At 35.3% G+C, this 15,597-nt stretch overlaps 1 pseudogene; it reads left to right on the forward strand.

The window, feature by feature from the left end:
• The window catches only part of LOC120226284, a 43,768-nt pseudogene extending 30,079 nt beyond the window's left edge, over window positions 1-13,689 (forward strand).
• The last annotated feature ends 1,908 nt before the right edge of the window (window positions 13,690-15,597 follow it).

Genomic DNA, 15,597 nt, shown 5'->3' on the forward strand with positions numbered 1-15,597 from the left:
AGAGAGACAGAATCCAAAAAAGGCTCTAAAATGTCAGTACAGAGCCCGACATGGGGCTCGAACTCACAAACCATGAAGAGATCATGACCTGAGCCAAAATCAAGAATCAGATGCTTACCCGACTAAGCCACCCAGGTGTCCAGATCAGAATATAGTTTTAATTTTTCAACAGATTCTAATTTGGGGAAGGATTCTGAACACCAAGCAGTAATACAAAGACAGAAAATATCAACTTCCTTTGAATATTTTCTCTCATCATCTTTTATCCCTAATACCTCAAGTGGATAAAACAGACAAGGTATATTTTCTGAGTGAATTGATAGTTAAGGCTTTCAACCGGTGCACAGACTTAATGTTGTCAAATTCCAGATGTGACTATTCTTGGAAAGTTGACTCCTGTTGATATTATAGTAAAATGAGGTTGAACTATACACAAACATTGATTTATACTTTAAAATCTACATTCTAGAGTGAAAGAACACAAACATTCTATTTAGACACAGCACTAGGAGAACCAAATTATAATGCATCATTCTCTTGGTATGGGCCAAAGTAGGAGGAATTTGCATTTTAGGGAACCAGACTTTAATACAATAATGACATTTAGAATATAGGTTTCTGATAACAGATATAATTGGCTATTGGGGTACAGAAATTTCAGTTATGGACACTGGTTGGAAAACCACTCCTAAAGACACCTTTTAATGTTTTTATAAGCTTCTATGCCATCATGTTTTGCTTTTTTGTTTTTCCTCATACATATATTCTTTCTTTCTATTTGTAACTTTAATAGGATTAGACCTAAAGCTTTCTCTACCCAGTCTTGGCACTATTCAGCCTCCCTTGGAAGTCGCTGCTTCCTATGATTACAACTTCTTGTTTGATTACAGTGTAATTCAGGCATCCATTGTACTGATGGTCTTCCTAATATTTCAGTATCAGTCTACATCTATAATTTTGAGTCTAAATATGAGTATTGTGAGGATTTGAGATCATGATTTCTCATCCTATGTCATTATTTAAGCTGAAAGCAGGAAGAGTAGCAAAAATCTCCTTTTTCAAAATATATTTTATTTATTTTTGAAAGAGAGACAGAGACAGCATGAGCAGGGAAGGGTCAGAGAGAGAGGGAGACACAGAATCCGAAGACAGGCTCCAGGGCTAGCTGTCAGCACAGAGCCCAATGTGGGGCTCAAACCCATGAACTGTGAGATCATGACCTGAGCTGAAGTCGGATGCTTAACCAACTGAGCCACCCAGGCACCCCAAAATCTCCTTTTCTTATTTCTGTTCTATAGGCAAGATGAGGACATTTAATCCTGCAACTTTTCTTACTGATAAAAACATCCCTTTATATCAATATGGAGCTACCGTGTGACATTAAACATTTTTAAAAGGAGTTGTATTTCCATTTTTTAGACATTGGCTTTTAAAAAAAATCACATAACTCAAGAAATTCAAAGAATGTTTCTCACTTCTTAAGATTAATGTTACCTTATTATATGTCTACATTTATCTACTATAAATTTTGTTCACCAGTGGGAGTGTTTTACATTTATATTGGAGAACGACATTTTACAAATGAAGGCTCTGAGGTTCAGGACTGAAGAAACTTCTAGGGGTGACCATTTGCCAATAGTGGAACAGCAATATTTTTATATGCACTACTCCAAGGTTACAACTTACTAAACAAAATCATCAAATCCTAATAGTATATTCTCCAGTTTCTAGAAGGGTATATCTTATTTTTCCTTTTTCAATCTCTATCTAGTCCTTAACCTACAGAAATATTTGAGAGATGCCTTAATAGATAATAAAGAATTGCCATGTGTTATACTCTCAGACCCTCTATTTTTTTTTTTTTTTGAATTTTAACTAACTTTCCATCTTTGCTTATTCCTCTTGCCTTATGTTCTGTAAATGATAAGAGACAATTTTTGGCTTTACATATTTCTAGCAATGTATCACGTTCTCAGTGACCTTAGAGACTTTTTGAGGGTTACCTCTCATGATATACAAACTATAAACCAGAGGCCCAACACTCTGAAATCTCTGGATGAAAGGACTGCAGATCCACATTCACCTTCACTAATATGTTCACCAGCTTTTAAATTCACTTGAGTTTTCCAAAGTTGACGGGGGCGAGGCCTGACAATGATTATTGCAAGAACAGCAGCGTAGTGTCTCCCATGGCCCTCTAAACCAGAATCCTAAAGGTATGAAGGACTAGGATATACATTGTGCATCAAATCTATGTTGAAAACAGTACACACTACATAAGGTATAGGTACTATGATATTATTACTATTGTAATATTAATATCCCTGCCCAGCATACATTGAATGATAGACTAGCTTTCTGAATGTCCCCCAAAATGGTATGAATTATGTGTATTTTGAATTCTATACAAAAAGTTAGTTTTGTTGATATCAGCCCTTAAAGATCACTCAAAATAACCTAAGAATTTAGAAAATTTCGCAAAGTAGACGAAGTATTTTTAAACAAAGAAATAGGGAAAATATACAAAATGTTTCATTTCGAACTTTCAAGGAATTACTTTTCTATGTATGTTTTCTTTTATGAAAGCAACACATATTGCAGATCAAAGAATCCATAGCACTCATAATAATTTAATTTCAATAATTAACACTGATATTGACCTAGTATAATATCACATTAAATTGTATGTATACACTTTGCTTTGTTAAAGGTACTTTTTAAAAGGTAGACAATGAGACTTAGCTATAAAACTAATTTTGTATGATGAGGAAACAAAGGTAATAGGTTTTCTAGTGACATGTAATGTGTAACAAATATTAAGGTAATAACATCATTAGTATGAGTGATTAATACGTTATGTTATTCTGGCCCCATAGAACAGAATAATTATCTAAGTTTTTATACTATTGCATTAAATTAGTGACTTTAAACATCTTAATGCCTTTTAGAATATGACATAATGAACTAAAGCTATGACTCCCAAATTTCTAAGCCAAAGGATGGTAGAAAGTAATCTAAACTTCTGCAGAATAATTCATTATTTCTACTCAACTACAGAAGACTTAGTAAGTTGATTCAGGGGCAAACCCCAGCTAAATCCCTTAAAAGTTAATAATATTCATTATTTGACAAAAAATGGCTTTTAAAAATCCCTTTGTACTGCATTCAAAATGACAGAAAAAATGTGACAGGAAGTTGTACACAGGCATTAAAAAGTGAATTTTCAATTGTTCTTCAGATCATAAGACACTGAAGAGATTTTTATAACTGATGATTAACATAATTGGCAAGTTCCAATTTCTCTGTCTGCAAACAAGCAGCTTGAATTTTAAATTAGAGATGTTGGTAGAGAAATAACAGTTTTGACTGTGAAAACCTGCTAATGAAAGCTGCTACTTCATGCTCAATGCATAGAAAATACATAACTACTCCACTGAACGAACAGTTATATACCACAGAACTTCACAGAGATACCAAAGAATGCAATTCATAGTTTAGCAATTCCTCTAAACCATCTAGTATTGAGTGAAGAAAACACCAGAACAAGACAACAGGGAAGTTTTGTTAAAATATACACACAAAAAAGGTAAAACTAGGTGTTAATTTAAATTACACATTTCAGGAAAATAAGATTTCTCCTAGAAATATAGAATCAATACTCAACCCTATTTATTAAAAAGTGGTCCTATATTGGACCAAAAATAGATATAGTGTATTGGATGATATACGGAAATGTTAGTCCCCAACCTCAGTTTGGGTGACTTTGACTTAGAAACATCATGGTTTTTTTTTTTTTTTTTTTTTTTTTTTTTACAAACATCACCTACAGAAATTAGCTGCTCCAATACCTGTGCTAGTATTAACACCTGTACTAGTATAGTTGGGAAATACCACCATACAACAATATATAGCTATCTTATACAGGATACCATAGTTTTATATATGTCATATCAATAGCACTTGACATTTTAGTTAGAATAACATCACCATCATCATTAGAGTTAACAATGAATTCCCTAATTTCACTATCATAAAAGCAATATGGGGAAACCTAATATTATCCTTAATAAACATATGAGTAAACTGTAACATAGAGACATTTAGCAAGTTCATCAGGGTCATAGAGCTAACAAGTGATAGATTCAGGGTATAAATTAGGCAGTTTGAATCCATGTTAGGACCAAATGCAAATGATTTTGCACAAAATTCCATTATTTGAAATATCAGCTGTACCAGGTCAAAGAATATGCTAGCAGCTCCTTTTTTTCTTCCCATAGTGAATCTGTTGCCCAACTGAAAACTTAAGTGGCAAAGTTAAAAAAAAACAAAAACAAAAACACGAGAACAGACTTTACTGGTAAATCACATATCACTAAGTACAGATTGCCTCTTCCAAATATGATGACTGAATAATTATCTTGCTTCAGACCAATACTATTAGCTAGAAAAAGTAAAGACTAATGAAACAAAAAGAAATATCAAAGGCAGCTGAGACCATCAAAGAGAGGCCAAGATCAAAGATAGAAAACAAGCATAGTGAGGTCAGTAGATATTCTGCTCACTATCCTTCTCAGTATTTAATGATTCTTTGTATAATACAAAAGACTGAAGACCAATATCAAGATGTATGCAGAAAAGCCAGATCTATTAACAATCTTGCAAAAATATACTTACAGCTGACTTATAAGAGAAGTGATCAAGTTTAGGAAACAATGGAATAAAAGCTTTAAAATGCTGAATACAAGTTCTCTATATAAAATATCTTATCACCTTCAATAATGAATCTTTTACTTCTTCCTTGCCCAATTGGATGCCTTTTATTTCTTTTGTTGTCTGACGTGAACTTCCAATGATATGTTAATAGCAGTGGTGAGAGTGGATATCCCTGTCTTGTTCCTGACCATGGAGAAAAGACTCCACAAAAGAAACTGCTAGAAATGATCAACAAATTCAGGATAAAGGATACATAGGAAGTCATAGGTACAGAATCAACATAGAGAAATCTGTTGCACTTCTACACACAAATAACCAAGCAGCAGAAAGAGAAATTATGGAATCAGCCCCATTTACACATGCTTCAGAAACAGTAACGTAGCTAGGCTAGGAGTAAATCTATCCAAGGAGGTAAAAGGCCTGTACTATGAAAACTATAAAACTCTGATGAAAGAAAGTGAAGAGGACACAAAGAAAAGGAAAAACATTCCAGGCTTATGGATTGGAAAAAAACAAGTATTGTTAACATTGTTTAAGTATTTTTATTTGTACCACCCCCCAAATCTACATGTGTAATGCAATCCCTATCAAAATACCAATAGCATTTTTCACAGAAGTAGAACAATCTGAAAATTGGAATAGAACCACGATAGACCCTGAATAGCCAAAGGAATCTTGAAATGGAAGCAAAACTGGAGGCATCACAATTCCAGACTTCAAGTTCTATTACAAAGCTGCAGTCATCATAACAGTATGGTACTGTCACAAAAACTGACACATACATCAAAAGAACAGGATAGAAAATCCAGAAATGAACCCACAACTACATGGTCAATTAATCTTTGACAAAGCAGGAAAGACTATCCAAAGGAAAAATACAGGGTCTTCAACAAATGGTGCTGGGTAATCTGGACAGCAACGTGCCAAAGAATGAAACTGGCCACTTTCTTACACCATACGTGAAAATAAATTCAAGATAGATTAAAGATCTAAATGTGAGACCTGAAACCATAAAAATCCTAGAGGAAAATACAGACAGTAACTTCCTTGACACTGGTCATATCAACTTTTTGTAGATAGGTCTCTTGAAGCAAGGAAAACAATAGCAAAGCTATGCTACTGGGACTTCAAAACTAAAAGCTTCTGTACAGTCAAGAAAACAGCCAACAAAACTAAAAGGGAACCTATGAAATGGGAGAAAATATTTGCAAAATTTATTAAGTTTCTAAAACTTATAAACAGCTTATAATATTTAACACTACCTCAAAATGAATAATCCAGTTAACAATGGGCAAAAGACATGAAGACATTTTTCCAAAGAAGGTATAGAGATGGCCCATCGACACATGAAAAGATGCTCAGCATTACTCATCATCAGGAAAGTACAAATCAAAACTACAAAGAGATTACCTCACACCTGTCAGAATGTCTAAAATAAAAAAATGTTAGAAACAAGTGTTGGTGAGGTTATGGAGGCAAAGAAAACCTCTTGCACTATTGGAAATTTAACCTGGTACAGCCACTATGGAAAACAATTATGGAGGGTCCTCAAAGAATTAAAATAGGACTACCCTATGATCCAACAATTGCACTACTAGGTATTTACCCAAAAGATCTAAAAATAACTAACTCAAAGCAATATATACACCCAATGTTTATAGGAATATTATTTATAATAGCCAAATTATGCAAAAATCCCAAGTGTCCAAAGACTTATGAGTGGAAAAAAAGGTACACACACACACACACACACATAATGTAATAATACTCAGCCATAAAAAGAATGAAATTTCATCATTTGCAATCAGGTGGATAGAGCTAGAGAGTACTATGCTAAGGAAAATAAGTCAGAGGAAGACAGATACCATAATATCACTCCTCTGTGGACTTTAAGAAAAAAAAACATATGAGCAAAGGGGAAAATAATGATGGAGAAAGGCAAACCAAGAAACAGACTCTTAACCATAGAGAACAAAGTGATGGTTACCACAGGAGATGTAGTAGGGGATTGGGTTAAATATATGGTGAATTTAAATGAAAAGTTTTTAAAAATCATTACAAAGACACTTGGGTGGCTCAGTTAAGTGTTTGACTTCAGCTCCGGTCATGATCACACAGTTCTTGAATTCGATCCCGACATTGGGCTCATTACTGTCAGTGCAGAGCCTACTTTGGATCTCTGTCTTTCTCTCTCTCTCTCTCTGCCCCTCCCAACCCTTCCTACCCCAAAATAAATTAAAAAAAAAAAAAAAAGAAAAGGGACAACTTAAAAATATATATATGTAAAAATATTACAAGTATCGAATTACACATCCAGTAAAAATATCCTACAAAAGTGAAAACTAAATATTTGCAGATGAGTAAAAACTGAGGTAATTCACAGCAGAAAGCGGATACTAAACATACTAAATCAACATGTTTGCGCACAGGGGCACCTGGGTGGCTCAGTCAGTTAAACCTTAGACCCCTGATTTTGGCTCAGGTCACGATCTAAAGGTCATGGAAATGAACCCTGCATCAGGCTCTGTGAGAAGCCTCCTTGAGATTGTCTCTCTCCCTCTCCCTCTGCCCCCACAACCTGCATAATCGCTGTCTCTCTCTCTCAAAACAAAAACCAACCAACCAACCAAACAAACAAAAACCTCACAAAGTATTCACCCAGAATGGCAATGATTCAAGAGTAAAGCACAGGAATGGGGGAAGTAAATAAAGAATAAAGGAAATAACACTGACTATAAATATAACAAAGTTTAAAACACATGCATAATTAAAATTCATGGCAAAAATAGCAAAAAGATAAAGGGTAAATGTAGTTAAAATGTTCCAAGGCCATGGGATTGTCTGGTTTTATTACACTATTGTAAGCCAAGGATGCATACTATAATTCAGTTGATAACTAATACAACACCCATTTTGATAGAACACCCGCAGTACCTTTTACACTCTAGATGTAAAAGACTATCCCAGCACAGTTTAGTCAACTTTTTAATTTTTTTGTTATTTTTATTTTTTTAAGCCTTTATATATTTTTCAGAGACAGAGAGAAACAGAGCACAAGCCTGGGAGCAGCAGGGAGAGAGGGAGACAGAATGTGAGGCAGGCTCCAGACTCTGGGCTGTCAGCACAGAGTCCAATGTGGGGCTCGAACTCACCAACCCATGAGATCATGACCTGAGCTGAAATCAGGCACTCAACTAATTGAGCCACCCAGGTGCTCCGAGTTAGCTTTGAAAGAACAAAGATGACAGGAGACTCAGGATGCCACTGGGAAGCATCAGTGAGAATTCTTATAAAAATTCTGGAACAATTCTCTGACCTACCAAGTGAAAGCTTAAGTGTGATGTAACAATACATCTGAATGTGGAAGCTTTATTTTAGAAGTCAGAGGCTTCACATGAGGCTTGGACATAGCTTCTAGATCCCTGCCAAAAAAACAACAGAAACAAAATCACCTGCTTTATAAGTCATTTTAAAAACAAGGAAAATCAAAGCTGTCTTTCAAGCTGATATTTAAAATTCATCCATGGCCTTCCTTATCAATCCAGCTACTGGGAGTTTATCAATGATAATTAGTATGACAACTGAAATACTGCTATTTTCAGGGCTCTGCTAAGTGAAAACAGCTAAGTGAAAGTTAACCTAAGGTCCATTTCCCAAGTAGAAATAACATTTTGTTAAATCTGTACTCCTAACTGTGTAAATAACAACAACAAGTTGTATATTAAAGAGTTCATGGGAAGACAGCACCAAGAGAAGGAGGGAATCCAGTGGACCAAACACTAACTCCTAAGATAGTAGATAAAATTCCAAATTAATAAGTAGTTACATTAAGTGTGAATAGGCTAAATTTAGGTTCAACTCTTAGAGGGTGTTAGAAAATAACAATTCCTCTATCACTTACTAAAATCACACCTTCAGGGCGCCTGGGTGGCTCAGTCAGTTAAGCATCCGACTTTGGCTCAAGTCATGATCTCATGGTTTGTGGGTTCGAGTACTGCGTCGAGTTCTGTGCTGACAGCTCAGAGCCTGGAGCCTGGTTCACATTCTTTGTCTCTCTTCCTCTCTGCCCCTCCTCCTCCCCTCATGCTCTGTTTCTCTCTGTCTCAATAATAAACATAAATAAATAAATAAATAAATAAATAAATAAATAAATAAAATCACACCTCAGTGTAACCAAAAAAAAGATAAAAAATACATACTGTAAGTATACTACACAAAACAAAGTAGTGCTTATGAAAAAAATCCTAATCCTAATTAGAGAAATTTTCAAAATACTTTCTCAATAGTTGGTTTAAAAAAAACAGAAAATATGCAAATATATAAAAGAATTGCACACAATTATCAAATTTGATCAATTCAACAAACTAATCATTACAGCTTAAAAAAGACATACTCCTCATTCTTTTAAAGTATTTATAAAAATTGACTATTTTGTTGCTACTAGCAACAAAGCAAGTCTTCAAAAGTTGAAAAAAATGAAATCAACAATAAAAACAAAACTGGAAATCCCTTCAAGAAGGGAATAGCATATTTTAAAATAATCTATGGATGAAAAAAATCCCAATAAAAATTGTATTATCAAAAGCATGATAATGAAAATACGATATATTAAAACTTACTGATTTTAGCAAAGCCATGATAATGTACAGTCTTAAAAGTACATTACAGAAACAAAATAAAAAGCTAGAACAAACAATATTTTATCAAGTTAAAAAGGGTATGACAAGTTATAATCAATCAACTCCTTACAAGTCTGATTTTTAAAATGGAGGTAGGGGAAAGGCAACACACATTTTAATATCAGGAATTTAAAAAAAACTAATATATCCTACATACATTAAAGTTAGTAAGAAGATACTAAGAACATCTTTATAAAAATGGGACGTCTTAGGAAAATAAATATAAAATTGCCTAAAGAAGAGAATCTGGGTAATTCTGTATCTGTTTGTAAAAATAAATTTGTAATTAATTTAAAATATTCCCATGACAAATATCTTAGCACCAGATATTTTACCAATGATTTCTTATAAGTATTTAAGAGATAAGAAAAATTATACATAAATTATTCTATAAAATAGAAAAATGTTGAGTATTTCCCAGTTATTTTATGAGGTAAAAATAACATTGACAAAATTCACAAGGACATAACTATAAAGAAAAATCACAATCTAATCATTAATGAATATATATAAGAAATATATATAAGAAAATAATAGGGGTGCCGGGGTGGCTCAGTCGGTTAAGCATCTGACTTTGGCTCAGGTCATGATATCATGGTTCATGGGTTCAAGCCCCATATCGGGCTCTGTGCTAACAGCTCAGAGTCTGCAACCTACTTTGAATTCTGTCTCTCTCTCTCTCTCTCTCTCTCTCTCACCACCCCCTGCTCACAGTGCCTTTCTCTCAGAAATAAAACATTACAAAAATTTTTAAGAAAAAAGAAAAGAAAATTAGAAGCCAAAACTATAACAAAATAATTCCAGTGGTGTATGAAAAGAAAAATATGACATGACTTGGTATACTGTCCCCCAAGGAATGAGTTTAACATTCAAAAATCAAAAAATTCAACAAATTTCATAGAAGACAAAAACATGGTAATTTAATGGATACAGAAAGGATTTACACCAAAATCCAACACTCATTAATGAGGAAAGTATTATCAGTTACAATTAAAAAGGTACCTTTTAAAACTGAAAAGATTACCTATGAAAGTGTATACATCAAATTTTGTATTTAGTTGGTCAAATATGAAAAAGTTCCTTTTCTATGAGTGATAGGATAATGTCCAATGTCTTCAATAATATTTAAGTGTCTTGGGAAATGCCAGAGTCACTTATAATATAAGAAAAATAATTAAGTAGGAATTGAAGAATAAATAAAATCACCATCATTCATAGATAACAATTTTGTATTAGTAGAAAGCCAGAAGTATATTTTAGGTAAGCTATTATATTAATACTTGGATTTATAAAGTTTCTCCAACAGATCAATATGATTTCATCAATTTTATGTATTTATGCATAAACACAACATACACATACTAAATTGGGCAACTCATTTCCCAGTCTCAAATATGTCCTGTATAAAATTGAGATATTAATATTCCCCAGTCCTCCTTCTTATATACACATCACTTGAGTATCTGAAAAAAAAATCTCATAAGAAAATGGAGAAACCCATATAGTTTTTGCATACATGGAATTTCAGAGGTCTCTTTTACTTTTATTCTAGTTGGTTTCTAAAGTTCTTTCCAGCTCCAAACCTCTGTCATTCCATGCTTCACAGATATAGTCTACAGATCTGCACAATCTCATACTAGTTAGGTAGTTACATTCATCATTCATTTCCTAGCCTCCTAGAATATCCTCTTCTCATTACTGCCTTCAACACTTGATAGTCTACCTACATTCCTGGAACATAAAAATCACATCTCACTTCTTTCAGACTTACTGAAATATTTTATTGTCAAAAGAAATCATTCAATTAATGTTGATCAGTTCTTCCCATCATTTACAGTGGCTCATGAGAATTAGTTTATACAATCAGAATCACTGTATCCGAGTCATTGTACATTACACTGTATTATGTGTATGTTCAGATCTAGAAATTATCTATATCTTATCATTTTTAACATTCAATGTGTTGTTCTATGTCATCTAATTTGTATTTAATACATATTTACTGACACCTAACATTTTTTCCCCAAAGATTTTATTTTTAAGTAATCTCTACACCCAAGTTGGGGCTCAAATTTACAATCCCACAATCAAGAGTTGCATGCTGTACTGACTGATCTATCCAGGCATCCCCATACCTGATTTTTTAAAGCAATAATGTTACATGAAATGGAAGATCAAAAAATGAATTTAACATGTTCTTGCACCAAGGTAACATATATATTAGAAGCTAAAATGGATTCATCAAACAGGGATTCTGGTTTTTAAGTAAAGCAACACTACACTGTTTAATAGAGTAATGCCATATTTGAGTACCTTACAAGCTCCTGGTGTAAATATATTTAAACGTATTATCCATGAAACTCATGATTTTTTAAGTTAACTATTACTATCATTCTTCTTACTTAAAAACATACACCTTTGCTTAAAACCATACACATCAGCTCTGGGAAGTATGTAGGATTATATCCTCATTTTGCAAACCAAGTGGCAAATCTTCTCCAGTTAATTAATAATATAAAAATGCATTGTGACTCAAAGAAACACAGACATGAACTGGGCCTAAGAATATGTGGCCCTACTAATCTGCTTAGAATGTGGGATCATTTTGAATTGATGGAGCCTGTTGTTACTAATCACTGTCAGGAACCATCAGTAAGCTCCCTTTGAGTTTAGAGCTTTTATCATTTACATAGATGGTTAGATAGTCAACTTTTAACCCATGATTTCAGTCATTCCTCTCAGGCTGTAAAATTCCTTAACTGCAAAGTGAGGGAATGCCCTAGATAGGCCCTAATACTTTTCTTGAATCTAGTTTTCTGTATGTATGTACACATAAGTAATTATAATTCAAGCATCTTACCATGATACTGTAGAAGTGAGGCTGTTTAGAGAGGGAGGAGACAACCTCTGGATGAGAAGATGTTTTCAGTGTTGTGGGTCTTAAATGGCACTGAGAGTTAGTGTTCATGGAAGGGGATTCAATACATAAAAAATGCAGGGTCACAAATTTTTATGAAAAAATATGTACATTTATAAGAGTATTAGAAATTAGCTTGAATTGGTAATTTGGGTAAGACAAATATGTAGTACTAGTTGAGACCCAAAAGAAAATGAAGTTTAGTCTTAAACATTTCATCTTCAAAATAATAGGTATTAGCACAGTAAACAAAATATTCAATACAACATCAATGAATATGTAAAAATGCTCATTATTTACATAGTATTTAGTTAAAATACCCAAATGAACACCAATAATTTGTAAGACAGTATGGCACTGGAGACCCTGGCAGGCATACAATAGCAAAAGCAGTGATGGATAGATCAGCTCAGCCCAAAGAAACAGCAGAAGAGAGAAAAGCTAGTTTGAGTGAGTGGAAAGCTGGCAAAAGGAAAGCACTGAAAAGGCCACCTAGCCCAGTAGTTACTCAGCCTGAGCCTGCAGGGTGACAGGAAAACCCAGCTCAGTCCTTTTGGACTGCCCTGGTAGAAGATGAACAAAGATTATTTACCGATAAAGTAAACAAGACATTTTCTGAATGCCTAAACCTGATTAGTGAGGGATGTCCAAAAGAAGAAATACTGGCATAGTGAATGACCTGATTTTAAAAATTTCAGTTACCAAAAAATCTTGTTAAATATTGGATATGCCTTGCACTTAGTGAACCTCTCACAAGTCCTACTGAAAATATTATCACACTTTATGAGAAAGCCATTCTGGCAGGTGCTCAGCCTACTGAAGAGATACAACATACCTTTGTAGATATTCTGGTAATGAAGAGTCAAGAAAAAATTAAATATAGAGAAAATACTGAGGAGGCTTGTGCAACCAAAGAATACATCCACGAAGTCAGCACTGAAGATAGAAGGGTCAATCTAGAATCAGGAAAATCAGAAATGGAGAAAACTAGAAATGTGGTATTTCAAGATGATGAAAAAGAAGATAAACTATCCATTTCAACCAATGATGTTACAACCCCCAGTACAGAAACCAGGGGGAGTTGATTAATTAAATATAATGTGTCTACTACACCATACCTACAATGTATAAAAAAGAAGATACAGTTTGACAATACAGATTATACATTTAGAAAGTTAAAGTTTCTAACACCAGTGAGACGTTCTCCACATATTTAAGAGAAGACTTCTAAATTGCCAGATATGTTAAAAGACCATTATCCTTGTGTGTCTTCATTGGAAGAACTAAGAGTTGGAAGGCGAAACCGATGCTTTTATATGCTGTCCCAAAGCAGCACTATGCCTGATATACTCAGAGCCTGGAACAGTAGAAGAGAAATAAAGTGATGACAAGAAATAACCATTTTTATTGTTCCTGGGGTATTTCATTTGCTTGTTGCGGCTTTTTCTGTCTCTTAGGAGTTGGCCAATTACCCACGTATTGCTGGCAGTACTTGGCAATAAGCTTTCTTACTGATGTTTACATTATAGCAGGTATTGCCTTCTAGGCAGCAGAAGGCTAACTCTACCATTTCAATTTTTTTTTTTAAATTTTTTTAAAGGTTTTTATTTATTTCTAGGAGAGAGAGAGAGAGACAGCATGAGCAGGGGAGGGTCAGAGAGAGAGGGAGTCACAGACTGAAACAGGCTCCAGGCTCAGAGCTGGCAGTCAGCACAGAGCCCGACGCGGGGCCCGAACCCACGAACCGCGAGATCATGACCTAAGCGAAAGTCGGACGCTTAACCGACTAAGCCACCCAGGCGCCCCACTACCATTTCAATCTTAACAGAGGGAGTTTCTAAGATGGTAAATTTGTCAAGTAGTTTATTATATTCCTTGGATATCAATAGGTTTCATCATAAAGTTGGCTTGTTCACTTTGAATAGCCTTAAGTTAGAGATAAATATTTAGTCATTAAATATAAGCACAGTAATTCTACATCATCAGAAAAGGTATTCTAGATAAAATTTGTGTTTGCATAGGCATGTTCTTGAAATTTATAATATACATGCCAGCCTTTAAACAGAATACTGACTTTCCATTGCCTTTCAGTAATTCTAGGTCAGTAGGAAAGTCTGTAACTGTAGTGTGTAGAGTGACTCCATTCAAATGTGAACATGTGGAAGATTTGGCTTGCACTTGGAAAAAAGCATTAGATTGGGGCCTGGAAGAACAGCAAGTGGCAAACAGTGTAAGCAGAGGCAAGGAGGCAGGAACTTAGGGCAAGTGAAAGGCCAGTGCCCTTCCCACCACCTTCTCCCCATCTGCTCTTTGCCCATGACAGCTTGTGACCTGTCAGCAAGGAGCTCACTGGTGCTCAGTAACAAGATGGTAGGGGCTCTGCTGACAATTGATGAGGCTGAGATGGCCAGTCATAGCAGCTTTTAGATGCCATACACTTGAGCTCCAGGAATAACCAGGCCTCCCAAAGTGAGGAGACTGGGCTTGCACAGGCACCAAGGCTGACTCTTCCGAGCAGGAGTGGAAGGTCTGGTTGAAGGTACTCCTGCATCCCAAATCAAAGTTGTGGCTCCAGGCCACGGCCATGTTGCTCTTGGAATCCAGAGTCTTCATGTCCAGCACAGCACACCCCAACCTAATCACATTGGACTCTCTAGTTTGTTGCACATGGTCTCGTGAATCAAAATCAGTGAACAAGAAGACAGAGGTGTTACTGGATTTAGAACTTTTCAGCTCGTACATGGAGGGGTCAGGGTTCTGAATAGCTGTGGGCCAAGAGAACCCAGGTTAGGAAATGTCCATTTCCCCTCTTCCTGAACCCAGGAGTGGGTCCAGTCCAGATGCCAGTCCAGATGGGTAAGAGCAGGGCTCTGTGGGGCTGGAAAGTCACATATTCAGGCTTTGATGGGAAAGAACATTCCAGAAACCAGTTGTTCCAAGTGGATTCAGAGTCAGAGACAGGTATAAACCATGAGTCCTGACCAAGAGGCCAGGCTCTCAGTGAAGGCTCTCTGCCTGGCCCTGCCTGCCATTCAAGAAAACCAGAAAGGGTTGGCTACTTAATGATATTGCTCATTCTTTTTCTTAAGAGGAACTTCTTCAAAAGCACAGGGGGCTTACTAAGCCACAATATAGCACTGGCAGGACAAAACAAGCCTAGAAAAAGGGCCCAGGATGGCAAACCATATGCCTTGGAATCTGGGGTGGTTTCCCCCAACTGAGACTGGGTACTGACAGGAATCAGAGGTTTATTATTGGCTGGCATTAAGTTGGAAGGTGGGTCCCATC

This window comes from Hyaena hyaena, unplaced genomic scaffold (assembly GCF_003009895.1).
Source record: "Hyaena hyaena isolate Hyena2069 unplaced genomic scaffold, ASM300989v1 scaffold_1642, whole genome shotgun sequence".
Lineage (NCBI taxonomy): Eukaryota > Metazoa > Chordata > Mammalia > Carnivora > Hyaenidae > Hyaena > Hyaena hyaena.